The 20,719-nt window shown below is 33.9% G+C and overlaps 1 pseudogene; it reads left to right on the top strand.

Annotated features, from left to right (window-relative positions):
- The window catches only part of LOC114697626, a 46,921-nt pseudogene that overhangs the window by 15,026 nt on the left and 11,176 nt on the right, over nt 1-20,719 (top strand).

The following is a 20,719-nucleotide window of genomic DNA, read 5'->3' as shown; positions in this document are numbered from 1 at the left end:
ATTTTAAAACTTAATTTAACATTACTAGTGCTTTCTGTTAACTAATGTATGCCATACTGATTAGGAAAATTCTTTTAGCTAACTGTCAGTACTTTTTTGATAACTTTAGGAATTGGTCAAATTATACAGATACTTATTCTTAGTGACTTTTGCCTATAATACTTAGAATTCTGTGTATGTTCTGAGTTTAACATAAGATTTAAACCATGTATCTTTCTTTTTAGGGGCTTCACAAAGGTCAGAGTTCACATTTGGCAGGTCCTAATGGTGAACGACCTCTCTCTTCCACTGGGCCTTCCCAGCATCTCCAGGCAGCTGGCTCTGGTATTCAGAATCAGAATGGACATCCCACCCTGCCTACCAATTCAGTAACACAGGGGGCTGCTCTCAATCACCTCTCCTCTCACACTGCTACCTCAGGTGGACAACAAGGCATTACCTTAACCAAAGAGCAAGCCTTCAGGAAACACATTGACTTGCACACTGAGGGCACTGCCAGAGGAAAACAGCAGTGTGGCAGATGTCCATGTGATTGCTGTTTGCCATGATTCTAAGTCACCAGGTTTACTAAGTTCAGACAATCCTCAGCTCTCTGCCTTGTGAGGAAAAAATAAATGGCACTGTGACAAAGTGAACTGTCCATACAAAGACTGATAATTCTGTTGCCTCTTCACCATCTTCAGCCATTTCACAGCAACACCTTCTCCTAAATCCACGAGCAGACAACAAACAGTGTTACCAGCCTTAACAGCCCTCACAGTGGGCTGCACACAATTAATGGAGAATATCTCAGCCCCATTAAAACGTCTGGCTTCTAGTTAGCCACAAACCTAGTCCTCAGATCATACATCAGTGTCTGTGTCCATATATCCAGCTCAGCAGAAGTTCTGAAAGCTTGCAGGTTAGTGTGTGAAAGTTAATCACAGAATGAAAGTGTTTGACAATTTACCTGATCAAGATCTGGGAAATAAAAGATAGTGTAATCAGCCATTGGAAGCTTGGTAATGTTGAATGTTGTGCTTGTACTTAATAATGATTGTGGAACTTCTATAACTTAATCTGAGAGGGTGTGTCTGAACATGCTGTTACTGCCCTCTGCTGGTTACTGTAGTTGCTGGCTTCAGTGTGATTGTCCGCTCTGGGGATTGGAAATGAGACTCAATTAAATCACATTTGGCTAAAAAAAAAACAAGGCCTGTAAGAGCCTATTGTTTATTTTGGTTTTGAACAAAGTCCATTAAATGTTAGGCTAGGGATGGAACTCAGCAATCATCAAGGTTAGTCTCTGGTTACAATTCATTTGACTCTAGAAGAGATTACAAAGGAGATAGGAAGAAGTAAGGGATATTGGAGATACATGACAACCTACTAGCCATTCATGAAAGGAAAAGCACATTCATGGTAGTTTTGAAAGGATAAACCCTCAAACTTAGAGGGAAAATAAGTCTGTTAAAGGGAACAAAAAAGTCCACATCGAAGGATCAGTCTGATCTGATAGCACCATCTTTCTGTAGAATTTGGAGACACAGATTCTTAATGTTTTTTTTCATTGTACATGGCACGTTTAATTTTTCTCATTGACTTGTATTTATCATCCCCTGTGTATTAATAAATTTTGAATGTAAGAGAGCTAACATTGCTTGGAACAATCACAAGAAAGAATTCTGAATATTTTCTAATCTATTAAATTTTAAATTTAAGCAGTGATGTAGATTTTTTTTTTTATAGGGCCTTTATTTGGTTGCAGGTTTAATCAAATAACAGAAAATAAGCATTCTGTAAATAGAAAATATAAGCATTGGGCCTGTTGACATTGGCCATTTAATATAACAATTTTATTTTAAAATTCAAAATAATTCCCATTTAATTGCCAGTACTAGTGTATCTATTTATTGTCTAAAAGTGTGATTATCTTTCTTCCTGTTAGATTGTTTTATTAGAATGTGGATCTACCATGAAATGTTTGTCTCTGATTTGTTTATATAAAAGTGAATTTTATTTATAGAATTTGCTACTTATGGGTAACATGGAATAGGAACTGTGGCATAGGGAAAGGATTAGTTTAAAATAATTTTCAGTTAATTTTAATTTATCACTTTTATTTATTTTTTTCTGGAGCTGAGGACCGAACTCAGGCCTTTTGCTGGGGGAGGCTGAGGCTTATCAATTTATCACTTTAATTGTGACACTGATCTTTTAATATACTAAAGTTCTTTAAAATATTGAGTTGAAGTGTTTAAATGTCTTCTGGCCTGTGTTTTTTTATGTATGATTTTCATTATTTTCTGTCAATTTTTTAACTATCAGGTAGTTACCTTTACACTGATACATTTAAGCATAAATTATGTCTTTTTCTTTGTTTAGCCCAGCTTGCTGATGTCATATTGTAGGCCACTCAGGAAAATGATAACTACTGCCACTAATCTTAACTGTTTTGGGGGGCAGAGGTAGGGGAGGCATGAGCAGGCTCTTTCTAGCCTTGAACTCACTCTGCAGACCAGGCTGCCCTGCCTCTGCCATCTAAGTGCTGGGATTAAAGGTGTGCTTCACCATACCTGGCCAATCCTAAATGAAATTTTCTTTCTCATGTCAGTATTTGATACATTAGATCTCTAAGATTTTTTTTTTTAAATCATGTAGTAGGGTTCCTGAATTTCTAAAATTTGTTTCTTTAGAAATGTTAAATTTAGAGGTATTATTCTTTTTGTCTACAAGTTACTATCATTCACTTCAACATTGGATCCCTTTAAGTGTCCAGGTCAATAGCCATTGCTGACTATGGAGACCAGTGCCTTGATACATTTCCAATATGTTTGTCTTCTGTCTGCCTCTCCCTTGGCTGATCTGATCTCTGTTCTCCTTTTCTGGTTTTACTTCTACTCTGCTAAAGCAGGGTCTTGTCTACTCTCTATCTACTCAGGACATTTGCTTAACAGCAAAATAAAAATAGGGAGAAACTGAAGTGTCATTTTAAAAGGGAGTTTTCTGGAGCTATGTTATGGCCCACAAGTTATGAGCAATGTGAAAGAGCAGTTTTTGTTAATAAAAATTTTATGCTATGGGGTGCCTAGTTGATTGTATTTCTTAATGTGTTAAGGATGATACTCTTCCATCTCATTTTTTGATGCCAATGGGGACTTTAGGACATTCACTTGAGTGCATTCTAATAGTTTCGTATTAAACTTAATTTATAAAGGCAATTTTGCCTCATTACAGATACATGATGTTATAAGTAGCTAGATGCACCAAAATGCTTATCAATCCCTGGGGTGGCTTGGATTATTGTAACCAGTCTAGGCACGAATTTGTTAATGATGAGGTAGGAAATCACTTCTTTAAGTTTGAGATCAATCTTCTGAAGCTTAGAGAAAAAAGTCTTGATTGCAAGTAATGGGGTATTTGGTTAAGGCGCCCAGAGCTCAGAGGTGAAAGTCATACAGGCATGGCATTAAAAGACCTGGGGTCTATGGTTTAGGAGCTTTTAAAGAGAAGATTTGAAGAATAGGTGGTTCACTCACAGAATACTTTACCATCATTTCTCTACTAAATGTGGTTGTTTCCAAATGGGGGAAAGAACTATTTAAAATGACATATTTTTTTTTTAATCCTCTCCGTTGCCATCTTATTTCATAACTTTTTTTTCTGTCTACTTTGCATTATTATGATAAATTTTCATGATATCTGGCTTGAGGTGTTCTAAAACAGTGTTCAGAAGATAACATGAATATCTGATATATGTCTACAGCATTAAGACTGATAAATGTGCTTTAGAAAATGTTTATAGTTGCTTATATAGATGACTATGTATATCAGCTATTTCAGAGAAATTTCTTTCTGTTTCAGACTTGCTGTTTACAGGCAGATAATTTTTGAGACACAGTAAGAAACTACTAATATGATGAGATGTATTTGCACTTTTTCTTGGCTGAGCTAGTGTATTAACTGTGAATGGGAAAGGTTGTAATGATAGAAAGGAAATTACAACTCATACTTGTTCTTCAGATAAAGAAATCACAAACAAAATAGGAAATGTTTTCTATGCTCCACATGTTGTGCTTTTAGTTTTCTTCAGTGCAAGACACAGGAATCAAAATAATTATTTGCAGAAATAATTTTTCTTGTTCCAGCTGGGAAAATTCATGGATTTTTGAAAATTCATTTAATTAGAAAATTCATTTAATTAGAAGTTAACTTAGAATTTTTTGCCTTCTATGTAAAGCTGAGTTTTTTTTTCTCTTTCTTGTTACTTTTAAAGGAATCTAGGTAAAAATGGCCTGTCTAACAGTAACATTTGTTGGATAAATGTCCGCCTCCAAGACCACCATCTTCACCATACCCTCCCTTGCCAAAGGACAAGTTAAATCCACTACACCTAGTATTTACGTGAGTCCGAATTGACTGACTAGCTATCAGCCTAACCAATGTTTACTTCTATTTGTCTTTCGTAAAAACCTTTTAGTCAACATGGATACCCTTTAGCAAATATTATAGTTATCAGCAGTGGTGTGGCTATTTGGCAACAAAATAAGATACATTGAAAAAGATTTTATGATATTTTACAAATTCCTTCTCAGCTATTAACTTGATTATATTAGGAAATTGTGTTTTTTGCTTTGTTTTGTTTGTTGTTGTTTCCTGTGCTGGAGAGTAAACTCAGGGCTTTGCACATTCTGGGCAAGTACTCTACAACATTGCTACTATACCCATAGTTTCTATCTGATTATAGGCTGTATTAGAATAAATGAAAAATACTTTCTCTGCCTTAATTTTGAGCAGTACTACTACATGGAACTATTTAACCTTTTTTTTTTTTTTTAAGGTAAACTGGGTTTTAAATCTACCAATTGTAATGAACCTTAACATTCATTCTGTTTCATACATATATAAAAGAAATACCTTCAAAGAAAGAAAAGCCAAAAAAAAAAAAAGTATTTTAAAAAATGTGGTCATTGGAGCTGGAGAGATGGCTCAGCAGCTAAGAGCACTTGTTACTGTTCTAGAAGAGCCAGGTTCAGTTACCTATAGCCACATGATGTCTCAACCATCCTTAACTCCAGTTGCAGGAGATCTGATGGCCTATTCTGGCCTCCATTGGTACCAGGCACACACAGGCAAAGCATTCATATACATGAAATAAAAATTGATTTTTAAAGCCGGCATGCCTAGATTAAAAAAAAAGAAAGAATATGATAATAGGTGGATACATGAAAATCTTTATAAGCTATTTAACATATTTAAAACTATCAGTTTTATTTCATAGGAATTAAAGCATCTGATAACAAGTTAAAAGTTGAATAAAAGCAATTCTTAATTGTATTTTTCACAAATAAATCCTGCTACTACTGTATTAACTTCTTCCTTCTGCCTTCCCAAGTGAAAGAAAAAAAATTAAATACATATAAAGTTATGGTGATATAGTTGGAATGGTGTAGACAGAAGGTTTTTCTGGTCCTGCCAGGCCCCCGCAGTCTCATGGCCTGCTTATAAAATAATCACTCAACTTTATATATTTATAACTGGTCAGCCATTAGCTCAGGCTTATTACTGACTAGCTCTTACACTTAAATTAAACCATAATTCTTATCTGTGGTTAGCCCCATGGCTTGGTACCTTTTCTCAGTTCTGCCTTGTCGTCTTTCTTCCTCTGTGTCTGGCTGGCGACTCCTGATGCTTCCTTCCTTTTCCCAGATTTCTCCTTGTCTGGTTATCCTGCTTATACTTCCTGCCTGGTTACTGGCCAATCAGCATTTTACTTATCAACCAATCAGAGCAACACATATTCACAGCATGTAGAACTACATCTCATAGCAGGATGGTCTTACATCTTTGAATTTGTTTGAGAAATTTTGATTTCTTCACTCTGAGTTTTTAAGCATATGATAAAATTCACCATTTCAACCCTTTCTGAGTATATAATTAAGTAGTGTTAAACGTACTCTTGTTGTTGTACAACCTATCTTGAGAACTTATCTGCCAGAGTGTCTACCCATCTCTTTTCCCCATCCCCTTAAGATCTGACGATCACAATTCTGTTTTCATAAATTTCACTACTTTATATAATGGAATCACAATTATTTTCTATGACTAGCTTTTTTTTTTTTTTTAAATCATGCCCTCAAAGTTAATCCACGTGACAGGATAATTGATCAGTCAGTTAACTTGAGTGATGGTGCTAGTGTTAGACTTAGTGTTTTGCACGTACTAATGCTAATTTTACTACCAAGCGCTGTCTCTTCCCTCAATAATTGTTTCATTGTTGCTTGGTTTTTTCCTGCTAGGGATGAATCCTAGGCTCTGTAAGTAGTCTATCATTGCGTTGTATACTCTATCCTTTGGCAACTTCCAATCTTGCCTAATAATTTTTTACCTGTATTCAGGAATAATGTTACATCAAGAACGTATGAAATCATAGAGGATCTTTTTTCTTTTAAAGCTCTATCTATCTATCTATCTATCTATCTATCTATCTATCATATCTATCATGTGCTGAACTCTGCATGTCTGCAGGAATAATGTTACATCAAGGATGTGTGAAATCATAGAATCTTTTTTATTAAAGATTTATTTATTATTCGTTCATTTATTTATTTGTTTGTTTGTTTATTTTGTATGCAGTACTCTGTCTGCATGACCAGAAGAGGCACCAGATCTCAGTACAGATGGTTGTCAGCCACCATTGGTTGCTGGGAATTGAATTCAGAACCTCTGGAAGAACAGCCAGTGCTCTTTAACTGCTGAGCCATCTCTCTAGCCCCAGAATCTTTTTAGGATTTGTTTTTCATATTTTTAATTATGTGAATGGGAAATTAGGTTCATTTGAGTATAGGGTCCCCAGGAGCTGGGTTAAGGTGAGCCACAGAGCTGGGAATCAAAATCAGGTCCTTCCTCTGTAAGAGCAATAAATGCTCATAACCACTGAGCCATATCTCCAAGCAAAACCAATTTTATTTTTGGTCAAAGGAACTCATTCTGTCGCTCTAGCTGACCTGGAACTCAGACATATGCCTACTTCTGCCTCCTGAGTACTGGGATTAAAGGTGACTGCCACCACTCTCAGCTTCTCTATAGGATCTTTTAATTCTTTTAGTTTTGTGATTTTTCAATAGGGCCAGTATTGAAGATAAAACCTAGAGCCCCCCTCGATGTCAGATAAACACTCTATCATGAACCTACAGTCCAGCCCATACTTTGTACTTTCTTGCTCTCAGGGATGCTGTACTGAAGGCCTTATGGAGGATAAGCAAACTCTGCCAATGAGCTATTCTCCCTACCCACCCACTCCTGTTCCTTGTTTTTTCTTCCTTTTTAATATTTAAGAACATTTAAGGCACTTTGGTTTTGGAATTTAAATGTAATTTCTGCTACATAATTTGTTCAACATGTAGTACACAAAAATATATATGGTTATCTACTATCTAGTCATAATTAAAATCAAAATGCAAAAATACTAGAAAATAGAAAAGACATATGAACACATGAAATAAAATATTTAGATTGATAGGCAGTGAATCTGAGGCATAATATTTAAGTTAAAAACTGTGTTTTCCTGAGACTAACCACATATTTTAATTTTAATTTACAGTTGGAAAATAAACGTGATGCTTTCTTTCCTCCATTACATCAATTTTGTACAAATAAACAACCCTGTTACAGTAATACGTGGCCTTGCTGGAGCTCTTAAATTAGGTATGCTTGTAAAAGAAAATTGTATTCTATATATGCTGTCTTTAACCTTTTAAAGCATCGATAGAGAGTTTTGTTATCACCCACCACCACTTACATGTATTCCCTTCTAATGGATGGAATTTTTTATTTTATTTGATGTCCAGATTGAATGAATAATGGTGATGGTATTGGTTGCAATTTAAGTAGTTTTTTAATTTAGCTTTTATTTTTATCTAATTATTATATGGCTTATGTTTACTACTAGGAGAATTTTGAATAAATGTACTGTATTTGGTTATACTCATCAAATACTGTACTATAGTCCTATTGGTATTTGCTAACCCCCCAATATTTCAGTACAAGAAAGTCATGACTCTTTTTTTTTTTTTTTAAAGATTTATTTATTTTTATTATATATACAGCATGTATGACTGCAGGCCAGAAGAGGGCATCAGATTGTTACAGATGGTTGTGAGCACCATGTGTTGCTGGAATTGAACTCAGGACTCTGGAAGAGCAGTCAGTCTTAACCTCTCTCTCCATCCAGCCCCGACTCTTTCTTTGTTGGAATAACTTGAGCATTGGGTATGCCCAGCCTTCAAAGTATATAGACGACCTGAACAGTTTTTAGGGGAGTGGATATATTGCTATAAAATGCTTTCTCTTTAAAAAAAAAAAGCGGGGTGGGGGGGACGGGGACGGGACGTGGTGGATGCAGTTTTGTTTTGTTTTGTTTTTGCTGACTTATTTATTTGTGGCTTACTTATAATAAAGACCTGGGACTTTTCTCTACTAAAACTTTGGTGGAAGCTAACAATGAACATATGGTAGAAGTGAGGACACAGTTGTTACAACCAGCTGATGAAAACTGGGACCCTACTGGAACCAAGAAAATCTGGCATTGTGAAAGTAATAGATCTCATACTACAATTGCTAAATATGCTCAGTACCAAGCCTCCTCATTCCAAGAATCATTGAGAGTAAGTGTTTGCTTCTTAGAGATTATTTTTAGAGATTTAAAAATTATTTCATTTCATAGTTTTGAAAGTAAATATCAGATTATATTATCTTACATAAAACACCTTGTAAGTGTTTATTTTAAGCAAACCTATGAGTTGATTCAGTAAATATTCTTCAGAGAGGAAATTACTGTGTAGTAAGATGTTTTCCAGGTTATCTGGGATATTTATCTTAACTAAAGTACTGTGGAGGCTGTTGTGTGTGTTATAGGATATTTAGCAGCATCTGTGTCTTTTCAAAAACACTTAATAGACATACCACATTTCCTGGAAGACAAAATTGCTCCTTATTGAGAGTTATTAATTTGGGGGCTACATCTGTCTTGAGTTTGTTTTATGTTTGAAGAATTTTTCATATTGTACATTTGGATTTTTTTTTTTTCTTCTGCCAGATCAGGTAGACCACTCTTTCAGGAAGTATTATTGTTCTTCCTTCCAGTATTAGTTCACTAAAGAGTGCTGGGGAAGGGGTAGAAATAGAGAGGAATCATTTCAACATATATAGAAAATTTAAAATCTAAAACTTAAAAGTAATCAAAATTATTATTAAAAGCCCCATGTAGGTCTTATTTAATTGAAACATTACTAAAATCATGTATTATAATGAGAACTTTGTGAGTTCTATCACAAAAATGGAGATAAAACATCCACAAAAGTGAGTTCTTTAAAATATTACTCTACTGCTTTGTGCACAGGAAATTTAATTTACTAGATTTGCTTATCTCTTTAAAAATATTTAAAATGTTTCTCTGAGTTCACATTTTCAGTCCAGACAGCATTTTTACATGAAATTATATATTTGGGTTACTGTCTTAGGTAGGGTTTCTGTTGCTGTGATGAAACACCATGACAAAAACAACTTGGGGAGGAAAGGGTTCATTTGGCTTACACAGTTCCATATCACTGTTCATTACCAAAGAAAATCAGGAAAGGAACTCAAACAGGGCAGGAACCTGGAGGCAGGAGCTGATGCAGAAGCCATGGAGGAGTGCTGCTTACTGGCTTGTTCCTCATGGCTTGCTCAGTCTGCTTTCTTATAGAACCCAGACTACCAGCCCAGGGATGGCACCACCCACAATGGCTGGGCCCTCCCCTATCAATTAGTAATTAAGAAAACATCCCACAGCCTGATCTTACAGAAACATTTTTCAGTTGAGGTTCCCTCCTTTTAGATAACTCTAGCTTATGTCAGGTTGACATAAACTAGCCAGTTCCACTGTCCTTTTCTACAATCCTACAAAGGAGATCCATCTAATGAAATCTGTGCTACAACTTGCATTGAGTTACAGTGAATTACATCAGTTTTCTCTCCCTGCAAATGGAGCTAGTATGAGAATTTTGTAGTTTAGTGGTATGGAGGAAAGATTCACCAGATATGTGCAATACTAAGCCTTTTTAAAAATGCCTTTTACTAATTTTAGGAAGAAAATGAAAAAGAAGTCACCATAAAGACCACTCTGATAATGAATCTACATCATCAGATAAGTAAGTCATTTTTCATTTCCATTTAATATTTCAGTTTAAAAAATGTGCTGATAATTTTTCATCTTTCTTTTTAAGTTCTGGGAAAAGGCGTAAAGGACCCTTTTTAAAACCATTAAGTTTGGGACCAACATTGACCTGTCTGATGACAAAAAGTAAGTCCTTGTAATATAGTTCTATGAACTGATGCAAAGAAATGTCCTTTCTCTGATTGAGAATTGTTTACAATTTTTTCTCTTTTGTTCCTTATCATTATAATTTTTCTAAATTTACATGAGATGAAACAATAATTTTATTAGACTTTACAGTTAAATTATTTTTTTAACTTGAGACTGTTATATGCTTTTTTTTTTTTTTTTTTTTTTTAAACTAATACCCTAACTGTATGGTAGTTAATTTTTCATTTATGTTCTAGGTCTATAACTTTAATACTGTCTTTCATTGGAAAGTTAATTTAGACATTCCATTGTTTCGTATGTGAAATTAAAGTACTTATGGATTTGTTTTTTCTGATTGGAATGTAAGAGCTTTGAAGAAATATATAACTTCCACAAATATTTATAGCAGGGCTTTACTCTTTTTTTCTTTATAGGTGGAAGCTTCAGCTACATGAGCTGACTAAACTTCCTGCTTTTGTGCGTGTTGTATCAGCAGGAAATCTTCTAAGTCATGTTGGTCATACTATACTGGGCATGAACACAGTTCAGCTATACATGAAAGTTCCGGGAAGCAGAACACCAGGTAAATTTTATTAATATATCATAAAAGATGAAACATGTAAAGGGAATCAGAATCTTCTCCATTTAAAATGAATAGAACTAAAAGGATTATTATTCTTATAAGATTTGATGCTTTTAACAGGGCTTAGGTCAAGATTTTTTTCCTTTGATATCTTTCAAATCTAATACTAATATTTTTGTTCTTAAAAAGTTCATTAGAGCATCCCGTAGCCCAACAACTGTTGTTCCTGCATACTTCTAAGAATGGGAGGGTACAGTGTTTCCTAACCGTTTTTGAAATCACACTCATAAATAGATGTACTTATTTTATATCATGGCCTAGTGCATATCTTGTATATAACAACAGCTTCACTTGAAAAAGTACATTTTCCATTTCTATTCCATTCTGTTTAGTTTTAAAAAGAAACTGTGGTACAATCCTCTGGTTAGGTTGCAACCAAGTTTCAAAAGCGCTTGATGGAGCAATTACTAGGTTTTGCCAGTCATCTCCTTTCTTTGAATTGTTTTCTTCATGTCAAGATTTAATTTTCAGCTCTTGTGTTTCTATCACTAATATATTATCTTCTTCGGGGCCCATGGATTGACATGAAATTTCAGAGTAATGTTTTGAAATATTTAGCAAACACCATAATCCTAGCATCAATGAATTAGTACAATGAATAAGTACAGTACTCATAAAAAAATAAAGTACCTATAGGTTGCATATCTCTGTTACATGTTTCAGTCTTTTACTTGAAGTAAACATAGCTTAAAATCCAGGAGTGCTTCCTTTCTTTGCCTCCTTAATGAACCATAGCTTAAGAACCATTTCAAAATAGGACCATGTTTCTTCTGACTAAGAGATTATTACTTTCTTTCTCTGGCTGTCCAGATGAATCTCCTTTGTAGAATATATAATTCATCTTTGGAGATCTAAGATCTAAGAATGAGTATTATTAAACCAACAAACAACACAAATTGTTCCCTGGGAATCTTATGTACAGCCAATATTAGAACCATTGATTGTAGCTTTAGTCTCATATCATTTGACAACTAATTCTGTATACTATACATAGTTTGATAAAGGACAAAAAATTGTGGCATGAATGGCAAGAGAACTATGCTCTACTTTCTGCTCCATCATTAGACAGCAAATAAATATTAGGGAGCAATCTAAATACTGGTTTTCTTCAGTCTTTAGTATCAGATTGATTCTACTTTGAAAACCATCCAATTTGAACTATTTTCTGCAAGTAATATGCCCTCGTTGAAAAGAATCTTTATTATAAATCTTAGGATAAAACAAAAATGAATAAATTTGTCACTTGTGCCTATACTGTTGTGAATATTTTTTGAATATCTTATTACATTTATTGTGTATGCCAACATATCCTTGCACAAGCCTGCATGTATTGCCTTAGCACACATGTGGAAGTCAAAAGATAACTTGCCAGAGTCAATTTCTGTCCTTTACCGTGTGGATCTAGAGGATTGAACTCTGGTTGTTCTGCTTGGTTAATAGCAAATATTTTTATGTGCTGAGCCATCTCATTCCACACTGGATTCCCATGCCTCATCTGTCCATTTGTACATTTAATTTGGTGGGGTACATCAGAAGGCTCTGAAAAATACACTAAGTACCTGCACTAGAAATCTTAACATTTTGCTATCTTCTTTAAATCATTTTTAATATTAGTTTAAAAATAGATTCTGTACATGAGAGAAAATGTGATACTTGTCTTTCTTAAGCCTGCCCACGCCATGTAGCATAATAATCTTCGATTCCATCTTTTCCTGTAAGTGTTGTAATTTCATTCTTCTTACATCTGAGTAAAATTCATGCTGTTATGTGTACCACAGTTTCTTTTATTTCATTTATCTAGGATAGTTTCATGTTTAGGCTATTTGAACAGTGTGGCAGTCAGCATGAACATTATTTCTGTGTTATCTTGGCTTAAATTGTATCATACAGAAGTTGTGCTTGTAAAGTTTTTGAGGAATCTTTATACTGATTTCCATAGTGGCCATATTGTTTTACATTGCCACCAGAAGTGTATAAACGGTTCCTCTTTTCCCTACATCCTTACCAGGACTTTTTCCTTTGTTTTGTTGATACTCTGTTTGGTTTAGAGAAACAATTTCAAAGCACTTTTAATTTTGCATTTTCCTGATGTCTGAGGATGCTAAGCACTCTTTCAAATTTATATTCCTTCTTTGAAAATTAGTTCATTAGCCCATTTATTGGATGAGGAGTTTAATATGTTTGGTTCTTTATAGATTTCTACATAGTAATCCACTATATGATGTGTCGTTGGTAACAGTTTTTCTCCATTCTCTCAAAGGAATTATCTGAAGAATTTTTTTTTAGTGTCCAATAGAAATATAATGCAAATTATAATAATTTTAGAAGTCATTTTGATACATTAAAGTAGGAAAAGGTAATTGAAGTTAATTTTGCCCTATAATATTCAAGTATAAACATATATATAATCAATACAAAATTACAAAGATGTTTCACAATTTTTTCATACCAAGTATTTGAAATCCAGTGTATACTATGCAATTGCTACCACTTCCAAGTCACATTTTAAAGAGTTTTTGGTATTAGATGGCATGGTCTTACAAGAAATGTATATAATTTAATCAGTATAAGAAAATCACTTTGTGTGTCTTTGTACAAATAATTGTTCTAGTGTTACATTGTTTTAGCTTACTTTACAATCAGGCCATATATATTTTAAGCTACAAGGTTGTGCTCAGGCTTTACTCTTAAAGAATTTTATATAGATGATTCAGGTTTTAGTAGCTCTGACTGTGACTAGAGCTCATTTTTATTTAGAATGCATACTATAGGGCATCTCCAAATAATCTACCATTATATTGCTTGCCCTGAGATATATGAAACAATAAGCCTTTGCCTCAGTTCTTTGGTAGAATCCACAGGTAGGTGAAAATAAAGTATAATTCCTTGGAAACTAAGTTTACTTTCCTCCATCTAGAATAAACAGGGGCCAGGACACCAGAAATACAAATTTTAAGTCTTTTAAGTTCATCACTTAGCCAGCATGCAGGAAAGGCAAGATATAAAAGTACTATACTACAAATGTCTACTAGCTTTAACTTATGCCTTTCTTTTGGTCAAGTATTTATTTCATGGCAGTAAACCTATGTTTATCTCCCTGAGTTCTGATACAGTTGATCTTCATGTATGGAGAGAGGAGGAAGATCTGTTTTGCCATTTTTTTGCAGGCACCAGTCCTTGAGAGTGGCTGTTTTAGTTTTATTATTCTTTAAGGACTTGTTTTATTATTTTTAATTGTGTGGGTATGTATATACACATGAGTGCAAGTGCCCATGGAGGCCAGATCCCCTTGGAGCCACATGATGTGGTTTCTAAGTTCAAACTCAAGTTCTCTGAAAGAGCAGCATAGACTCTTACCTTCCGAGCCATCTCTCTTGCCTATGGCTATATTTTTTAAAACCAGGCTTTGTTCACAGTGAAAAAAAAAAAGTAATAGCATCTATAACTAATATATATTGTTTATTAGACACAATTCTAATCGTTATTTCATTCATCTTCAAAATAACAAATATATAGAAATTGTTAATACTTATTATATATATAAGGAAGTGAGCTGAAGATGTTTTAACAGCTTGCTTTGGTTAATGTTACAACTGAGCCAGCAACCTATCAGAGCCTAAACTCTACTTTGCCTTCCATGTTAGCCCTTACTGAATAAGTTAGGATTAGTTGACCAAACTCAGTCATAAAGCCAGACTCAACACTATAAACAACTGAATCTTTAACGTTCTCTATTTAACATTTGAAAGGTTTAATGTCTAAAGACACGTTTTCTGTAGAATCAATATTATGTTGATTTATTTTTCTTTCATCCTTTAGGTCATCAAGAAAATAATAACTTCTGTTCAGTTAATATAAATATTGGCCCAGGTGACTGTGAATGGTTTGTTGTTCCTGAAGGTTACTGGGGTGTTCTGAATGACTTCTGTGAAAAGTAGGTTTCCAAACTGAATTTTATTTAAACATAATTATTATAAAACAGTAACTGTAAAGGACAACTTACCAAACTGGATAGCCTAATGTGGACATATAGTCAGCTTTTAGTTACCATTTAGTGGAAAATTCGTGTTAAGTGATTCCAAACCTATTATTTTATGTTATGAGAAAACTTATAGTAAAGGTATAATGAAACCACTCTGAAATACAGTAGTAGGCATGAGTTTAGAGGTTAGGAATTTTCAGTTATTGGTTTCATTTTTTTAAATGATACATTAAAATACTTATTAACAGGCATGTATTCTAGAAAAAAAATATTTCGTCAATGTTTTTAGAAAGTGAAAGAAATTCTGTAAGTGAACATACTTATCATTAGGAATAACTCAAGCTTGAACATAATACTCTTTGCCATGTCATCATGATATAAATTCTTTTTAAAACTGGCAACTTTTCCTGTAAAGGCTTTTTATAAAATTTAATTAAGTGCTTCAGGTTTTGCTTTTCTAATCAAAGAAAGTTTTTTTTTAAGAAACTAGAAATAACCATCCTTTATTTATGTGTTATGTCTTAAAGAGTTCTTTGAATGCTTTTTAATTGATTTAAATTTAATCTCTCTAGTTAGAACTGTGTTCTTTTTTTTCTAAAAGGCACTCAATTATGCAAGCTTCTGGTATTTTCATTTAGTAATATAATTAGAAAATTATAAATTAAAAGCACAAATAATTAGCATATATGGTATTTTGCCCCCATTTCAGTTAAATGTAGGGGAGGCTACTGAAAGTATGTATGTATGAAATTTGAAAACTAATTATACACATATTCCTTATACTAACAGGTAATTTCTAACTTTGCTTTAAAAATCTTTGCTATAGCCGAGCAGTGGTGGCACATGCCTTTAATCCCAGCACTCGGAGGCAGAGCCAGGCAGATCTCTGTGAGTTTGAGGCCAGCCTGGTCTACAGAGTGAGATCCAGGACAGGCACCAAAAACTACACAGAGAAACCCTGTCTCGAAAAAAGAAAAAAAAAAACTTTACTGTAAATATATGGACAGTTATGACATCTATCATAATTGAAAAAAAATTTAAAGACCCTAATTTTTTTTTAATTTACAAAGATAATCACCTTATATTGTCTTCACTAACACTTAGGTTTCATTCAATGCCAGAAAACTAGATAAAGAATTTTACAAATTCAAATGTATTGTTGAAATAACTTAACTTGCTCTACTTTATACCATGCATTATATAGTCTTGTTGATTAATTAGGGTTGTTTGCCTGCTTTTAGTTAAAAAGTTTTCTCCATTTTTATGATGGTACTACAATATTGAAAAAAAAATTTTTTTTTTTTTTTTCTTTCTTTCTTCTCTCTCTCTCTCTCTCTCTCTCTCTCTCTCTCTCTCTCTCTCTCTCCCTTCCCTCCCTCCTCCCTCTCCCTCTTCTTTTCCTTTCGTTCTTTTTTTTTGTTTTTTTTTTTTGCTTTATAGGGAACTGTGTTTGCACAGCCAGTCAGTCCAATCTCCTTACAGTTAGGCTGTCATTTAGTAGTGTGTTCTAGAGAGTTTCTAAGAGTGGCCTGACATTTCACATTTTGTCAGAGAAAAAACTTAGAACTTGAGGGAGTCATCTTGTTTTCTCCTTCTACCATTCGAGACTCAGTGATCAAACTCAGGTCCTCAGGCTTGGTGGCAGGTACTTTTACTAGCTGAGCCATCTTGCCAGCCCTGAATTTTTTTAAGGAATTAAAAAAGGAAAAAGTTCCAATTTAGGTCAAGGATTTTCTCATAAAATTCTGGATAATAGATAGTTTACAGATTATATGGTCTCTGTTACTATTGTCATTGTAATACAAATTCAGCCATTGGTCATATGTGAATAAATGGTAATGTCTATCTTCTAATAAAGTTTGCTTATAAAATGTCATCAGGTCCATACTTTGTCAACTTTTTACTATTGTCATTGTAATACAAATTCAGCCATTGGTCATATGTGAATAAATGGTAATGTCTATCTTCTATAAAGTTTGCTTTATAAAATGTCATCAGGTCCATACTTTGTCAACTTTATAAAATTAAACGTATATCTTCATATAAAATTTTAAGCAAATATTTCCACTATCTGAGTTCTTCACCCAAAATATAAGATTTGAAGTGGATAATTGAAATGTATAAAATTCTTTTATAGGAAAAGTTACTGTATAGTTTTCTAAAGTACTTCATCTTATGATGAATAACCTGCAAAATATTAAAATAGAAGATTAGTAATAGGATCTATAGAATGTTTACAAAGTGGTGGTCATAGTAGTAGTCACAGTTATTGTGTGTACAAGTGTTTTCAACTGCCTAGTTTTAATTAGCTGATCTTTCAAACCATATAGAAGTTGACAAATTGTACCCCCTTTCCTCCTTATGAGTCAAAGCAGCAGTAGAGACCCTTTCTCAGATTGAGTGGAGTTTCTGATACTTAAATAGTGTTGTTGTTGATGAATGTGAATGAATTCATCTCCATCCTCTGTCTTTTAGGGATTTCCAGGTACTGTAGGAAGAAAAGGGTTCATTTGTCTAAAAGTGGTGGGGGCTTAATGAAATGAAATTAGAAGTAACAGTATGTGCTACTTTAGAGTAACTAAGATTCCATTTGAATCCTGAAGAAATAAATTCATGCTAGTGATGCTATCTTTAGATAAGTCTTTCTATACTATACTATAATTAATTTCACGCTTTATATACATTCAGAAATTTTATTACACTATCAGTTAAGCTTTATAGAAATTAATTATCATTAAAAACCTTTCAGCCGGCGGTGGTGGCGCACGCCTTTAATCCCAGCACTTGGGAGGCAGAGCCAGGCGGAACTCTGTGAGTTCGAGGCCAGCCTGGACTACCAAGTGAGTCCCAGGAAAGGCGCAAAGCTACACAGAGAAACCCTGTCTCGAAAAACCAAAAAAAAAAAAAAAAAAAAAAAAACCTTTCAACATTCTTTTTATAGAGTCCTTGATCTATTTCCTCTGTTGCTCTTATTTCAGAAATAATTTGAATTTCTTAATGGGTTCTTGGTGGCCCAACCTTGAAGATCTTTATGAAGCAAATGTTCCAGTGTATAGGTTTATTCAGCGACCTGGAGAGATCTGGTCTGGATAAATGCAGGCACTGTTCACTGGGTTCAAGCTATTGGCTGGTGCAACAACATTGCTTGGAATGTTGGTCCACTTACAGGTATTTTAAAAGAATATGCTTGAATAAAGATTTAACCTTAAAAAATAATAATAATAAACGTATTTTTTCTTAAGAAGAAATTGTCTCCTTTTTAGTATAAGTTTTTAGTATAAAAGTTAACTATTGAGAATCTAAAACCATAAATCCTTAGCAAATGAAAGGTTTATATACATGGAAAATAAACTTGTAATTTTTAGAATCTTTGATTTTGTTTTATAGAATGGAGAAAAAAACTAAGTAAAAATACATTCTTTTAGATTTTCCTTTTTTGTCCTGTATTAATGTTTTATGAAATACAGTTTGAATTATGGTTATCCTCAGGCAATATTTCCTAGAGATTAAGAATGTGGCCTTTGGAGCCAGAAAGACCTGGTTTGGGACTTGGACTTGACTTTTCTAAGTTTGAGCAAGTTACTTAATTTCTCCAGTTCTTGATTTCTTCATCTGGTGATGGTAATAAAATCAATAAGGAAATGCTAAGAATTAAATGAGATAATGGATAAAAAAATTAGTTAAACACAATGCCTGGCACATGATAATAGCAGGCACTCTGTATATGATTACTACTGATATTATTGCCATAATTATCACAAAACAATTTTTTTTTTTGTAAGCCAGGCATTGGTGGTGCATGTCTTTAATCCTAGTACTTGGGAGGCAGAGACAGGCTGATCTCTGAGTTTGAGGCCAGCCTGGTCTGTAGAATAAGTTACAGGACAGCCAGAGTTACACAGAGAAACCCTGTCTCAAAAAAAAAAAAAAGAAAATTTTTGTAGTGCTTTGAAATTTTCATGAGGTGATAATGATTATCTTTACATCTTTTGATAGTTTTTTTTTTTTAACTTTTTCCCCCCAGCCTGCCAGTATAAGTTGGCAGAACGGTACGAATGGAACAAATTGCAAAGTGTAAAGTCAATAGTACCCATGGTTCATCTTTCCTGGAATATGGCACGAAATATCAAGGTTTCAGATCCAAAGCTTTTTGAAATGATTAAGTAAGTGCTTTTTAAAATTGCTGTACTGAATTTTGGGCGGTGGGGGGGGGGATTGTTAACTGTCAAATACTTTTTCCCCCATAGAATTATGTTAACATCGAACAAGATGATCCAGAAGTCTAGCAAAATATTAGAATCTGCTTGTTACAAATATAGTTCCTTTCCAAATAGCCCACAATGGTTTCAACAGGAATAAAGTTATAAATTGTTCTACAGCAGAAGATTCAGTTTCTAATGCTTTCCCACTTTTCTCTGAACTACTGGATTTCTTAGTAGAATTTTAAGTGTAATATTAAATGTCTACTTTTAGTCAGTGAAGGAAGAATATACAGAATAATTGTTGTTACAGAGAAGTTAGTATAGGGAGTTGCCTAAAATGTCAGTTTTTATTATCTTATAATTGTTCACCATATTTTAGCTGTTTTAAACTTTATATGTTTGTATAAATTCTTATCTTAGTTTGAATATGTATATATACTAGTAACCCATTGTCAGGTTCTACTTTGAAGTAATATTTTCAAACAGTTTTTTAAAATAATAATGTAAGTTTCACTCCCCAGAGACAGGGAATTCTGGTTTATATATAATATATATATTATGGCTGGGTGATGGTAAGTCAGTAAATTACCCAAGTCAAAAGCTGAATATGGCAGCTGGTGTCTCAGCACTTGTGGCAGAGACTGCCAGAATCCTGAAGTTCATTGGTCATCGGCCCAGCTAAATTGATGAACTCCAGATTCATTGGGAGATCCTGTCCCCAATATAGGTGGAGAGCCATTTGAGAAAGACATCTGACATCAACATGCATGTGTACCAGCACATGCAAAATACATAAAGTGTTCATACACACAAGATATATGGGAAATGATGGGTTTAACTGAGTCCTTTATTTTTGAAAAACTTTTAAACACTGAATATGTATCAGAGAAGTTATAATGTATATTTCCTAAGTTTATTTGACTAATCTCTTTTACAGAATTGGCCTCAAAACTTCATTTTGACATGTTCTGCTTTACACTTACTGATATTTTGCTATAGTATATATATATATTAAGTACTTCTCATGCAGGTATAACAATTATAGTATGTGCTGTTTCAAAATACTGTCTTTTTAAAAATAATCTTAGTTATTTAAAATGATTTCAAAACCTAAATCAAATTTTATGTGTAGGCAAGGTCTGAACTCTCTCTTTTTTTTTTTTTTTTGGTTTTTTCGAGAACAGGGTTTCTCTGTGTAAGCTTTGCGCCTTTTCCTGGAGTTTCACTTGGTAGCCCAGGCTGGCCTCGAACTCACAGAGATCCACCTGGCTCTGCCTCCGAGTGCTGGGATTAAAGGCGTGCGCCACCACCGCCCGGCCTGAACTCTCTTATAGCAGTCTTTTATCATTTGCACTATTTTACCTCATCCTAGGACAGGTAAAATATATATGAAGATAAAAAGGAACAAAATCAAAGCATAAAATATAATGTACTTATCATGCCTTTACAAATTGGATAGTAGGCACCATACTCACCATATGCGCATACTTGATCATGCCTGGGCCTTGTCTTACTCATTTAAGCTATTATGTCTCAGAATAGTTACTTTGCTTAAAATAGCAAATTTA

This window comes from Peromyscus leucopus, unplaced genomic scaffold (assembly GCF_004664715.2).
Source record: "Peromyscus leucopus breed LL Stock unplaced genomic scaffold, UCI_PerLeu_2.1 scaffold_373, whole genome shotgun sequence".
NCBI classification, from domain to species: Eukaryota; Metazoa; Chordata; class Mammalia; order Rodentia; family Cricetidae; genus Peromyscus; species Peromyscus leucopus.
This window is presented reverse-complemented; position numbering and strand designations above follow the sequence as displayed.